We start from the raw sequence: 4,514 nt of genomic DNA on the forward strand, positions 1-4,514 counted from the left end.
AGATCCACATCATACTACACCTTGAGTTAGCTTTGGCTAAAACGCCCAAGACTTAGTATGATCGGTAGGTAACTAATTACCAATTACATCTCTATGCAACTCTTGTTTATAGGATCAAGATCCGCATTTATATTAAAACTCGAGTTAGCTTTGGCTAATATGCCCAAGAGTTAATATAAACGTGATTTCGTCCTATCTTTCAACTATTGGATAAATGCCTACAGTTAAACTTGATTTAACTAGTTATACTCAATCTAATTGAGTTTTACTCACACATGCGTTGATAGGCGGGACCAAGATTGTCCTTCCGTATCCTACCAAGATAATATGTGTTGCTCCGCTTTGGCAGATTCAACAACAACATATGATTGAGGTAGTGATAGGTATAACGGTATGGTAGGCATTACGAGTTGTCGCGATTGAGATCTAATCTAATCGATGAGGTGTATCATATACTTGATTTAGATCTAATCTAATCGTTAGGGTGCATCATGTACATGATTTAGATCTAATCTAATTGTTGAGGTGTATCATATACGCGATTGATCGAATCGAATCGAATCATTAAGGCGCTAATTAATTGCTTATTCTAGCATGCATCACATATACACACACAAGCAATTAATTAAATGTTTTGTGATTAGTCATGGCCCTACTACGATCTTCTCAAGCCAATGAGAAGATCGGATGGTAAACCTAAGGTCAATAGCTTCTCAAGCTCCTCCCTTTGACCACCTTGTGTTGCTCGCGCCCTCCTCGTAACTCCGTCTCTAGTGGACCTTCCACCGCTCCATTTTGTACATTACAAAAGTGAAAGTCAAGTTACATTCGAGTCTAAACTAATTTATAATAGGAAATATAAAATAGAGGAAGGCACGACGCGCAGGTCGCGATCAAGTACAACACGCACAAACACAAAATGGCACGCAGGCCATATTATGAATTACAACACAATTTTTAAACTAATTGGGTCTTTTGGGCCATGAACATCACAAAATAATATATAATTCTAAATTATACAATTTCTATAAATTTCTGTAATTTTTATTACAATTTTTACAATTTTATGAGTAAAAATTCCCGACGGTCCCGTTTAGCGATTTTCGGGCGCAATCGCGAAACGAAGTCCCTTGCGGGGTCAGGGGCAGCGCCTCTACCCGCGATATAACCATCGCGAGTGTTCCTAAGCGATCCTACAGTGCCTTAGTCCGCTGTCCCAACATGATTTGGGGCGAAACCTTGCCGTTTTGGAAAAATCTTCTCGGTAGTCGAAGCCTACAAGTGTCTAAACACTTGTGCTTCGCTTCTACGAGAAAAATACCCATAAAAATACCAAAAATCATAATTTCACAGAAAGTTACAGATCTTTAATTTTCATAAAAATACAAATTAAAACTCATACTCGCTTCGCACGTGGCTCTGATACCACTGTTGGATTTTTCGGCCCGTAAAAACCGCTTTTTGCGTTGCGGAAACCCAGAAACCCTCGCCACCGGATCCGTGCGAAGAATAAAATTTCGTAAAACTTCGAGTATGAGTTTCCTAACCTAGATCTACACTAGATCTACAATGGAGAAGAGTTTACCCTTGATGCGAAGGAGTTTAAATATTAAATTTCTTTGCAAGGCTTTGTCTAGGAAGTGGTGGATGATCTCATACCCAAGAAGGCCGAATGCCTCGCCAATGACCTTGAAGCCAATCCTTGAAATAGATATTTAATCAACTTTTGTCATATGGTTTAACTTCTGATGACACATGGGTTGAACTTGGATTAATAATGTTAAGTTTCATTTGCAATCCAACTTTAATTCTAGAAAAGCACATGGGTTGCTAGGAAAAGTTCTGTGCTTGTAAAAATTTTTGTACAGGGGAAACATAACAGAATTTTGAGTAGCACCCAACAATTGGTATCAGAGCTAGTTTTTTGCCTTTGTGTGTTTGGTTTTTAGTTAAATTATGCGCTTTTCATACATAAATTTAGGAAGGATAATAGTAGGATGTGCAAATAGATTAACTCTGTGGTTGCAGGCATCCTAGTTCCAAATATTATGGCCCTATTGTGTTTGTGTGTGATTTGGACCCTCGGGCATGTCGAGGGCATTTTATGTGTGTGTATGATTGTAATTATTAAATACAGCAGGAGCTATATTAGTTTTAGGATTTTACATTCTGTTCGATCTAGATTACATGTACATTCCTTTGTGGAATATAGGATCGATAAATGTAAAATTTTATTTTTTATCGTGGATCGTATCCTTGCTAGGCATGGTATTATTTGAGGACCAGAGGCGCAGCGGAAAAAGAAGCAAGATAGACGCGACGACATGACCCGTTGGCGACGGCTAGGGTTGGTGGCACACGGAGGATAGCTATGGATGAGGCCATAATAGTTGAAAAATTATTTTTCATATTTATTGCCTTATATGCTATTTATATGTGCTGTGTGTGTGCATGTTAAAATTCCTCATTTTAAATAACTACATAGGAGAGGAATTATTTAAATTCCACGGTCTCCATTACTAGTTTGTAAGTGATGCATTCAAACTTGCTTGTTGGATTTGAGTGCCTTCCTCCACATCGGATGAGTTTGTTTGTGGATCTCTAGATCAAACTCCCTTTATGGATGATTATAAGAAATTATTTAGGTTTGTGTGATCTTCTCCATCTGAAGGGGCACAATCCTATTTAATGGACTAAGTTTCATGTAATGGTATACGCTTAGGCACATTTAATAGTATCCTTCCTATCGGAGTGATTGCTATTAATTGTGTGACCGAAGAAAAATCAACTATTAATTTTATTTGTCATAAAGTCAGGTTGACAAAATAATAAAATTAATGCGTAATACCCCTTCTTACAAATGTTTGAATTTGTATACGTCCACACTATCGTGGTATACAAAATTCACGGTGTTTTGAGGTGTAGATGAATTTAAATGATATTGTTTAAGGAATTAATATTATTTTAAATTCTAAAGTTTTGACCAAATATTTTGTGATTCTTAGGATTTCAAATGACTTTCAATCCTCTTGCTGTTATATTGAAAAAAAACAAACTTACTGGTCCCAATTACATTGATTGGAAATAAAACTTGGACATTATCTTAATTGCTGAAGGTTACAAGTTCATACTTTTTGAGATCTGTCCAAGCCTGCCTAATAGCGATTCTAGTGAAGAGGAGATTGAGTATTATAAGAAATGGGTCAGGGCAGATAAGATGGCGCGGTGTTACATTTTGTCTTCTATGTCAAATGTGCTGCAACATCAACATCAGGCCATGCCTACCGCTTATGACATGATGCGCAATCTCAAGAAACTCTTTGTACACTAGAATCGGGCTGCTAGGCAGGAGGCTATGAGAAACTTGATGACGACCACCATGACTGAGAGAACACCCGTAAGGGATCATATCCTCAAAATGATAACTCTTTTGAATGAGATGGAAGTCCTTGGAGCAGAAATCGATGGGGAAACCCAGGTCGATATCATTCTCCAAATTTTGCCCAAAAGTTTTGAATAGTTCCGCCTGAACTACAACAAGAACAAAAGGGTTTATTCATTGACGGAACTTCTGACAGAACTTCAATCAGCAAAAGGGTTATTTCGTCAAAGTTCTCAAATTTACATTGCTGAAAATGTTTCTGCTTCTAAGACGAAACGTAAAAAGAAGAAAAAGAAACAAGTTGGTTTAGTAAAGAAAGTGAATCGATCTCTAGGGACTGGGTCGCATGCAGGTGTGAAGAAGCCGAAGGGCAAGTGCTTCACATGCAAGCAGTCTAGACATTGGAAAGTGGCCTGTCCTCACAAAAAGGAGAACAATAAATGTATTTCTTATTCTCTAGTTGTTGAAACTTGTTTAGTGGTGTTATATACCGGTACCTGGTGTGTAGATACGGGAGCCACTGATCATGTCTGCAATTCATTGCAGGGGTTCCAGGAAACTCAATGACCACATGAAGGGGAGATTACCGTCTACATGAGCAATTCTACAAAAGTGGCGGCTATTGCAGTGGGAGATGCTTATTTAGCTTTCGATAGAAATAAAATATTGATTTTGAGAAATTATCTTTACGTACCATGTTTTAGAAAGAACTTGATTTCAGTTTCTAAACTATTTATGGATGGATATTCCGTTTCTTTTGATGACAAAGTAGTTGTCAAGAAAAATAGGGTAGTTATCTATTCTGGTATGTTGCTTGACAATTTATATACTCTAATTCCAATAACTTCCACAATACAACAAATGAAAATTAATAACACATCTTCTAATTCTAATAAGAGAAAGCAACCTTCGGAAATAAACCAAACATATCTTTGGCATCTAAGGCTTGGTCATATTAACTTGAGTAGGATTCAAAGGCTAATAGCCGATGGACCTTTGGATTCATTAGTGGTGGAAAATTTTTCAACCTGTGAATCTTGCTTGGAAGGAAAAATGACCAAGAGACCTTTTAAGGCTAAAGGGGTATAGAGCTAAAGATGTGTTGGAATTGGTTCATTTTGATTTGTGTAGA

This window comes from Zingiber officinale, chromosome 6B (genome assembly GCF_018446385.1).
Source record: "Zingiber officinale cultivar Zhangliang chromosome 6B, Zo_v1.1, whole genome shotgun sequence".
Lineage (NCBI taxonomy): Eukaryota > Viridiplantae > Streptophyta > Magnoliopsida > Zingiberales > Zingiberaceae > Zingiber > Zingiber officinale.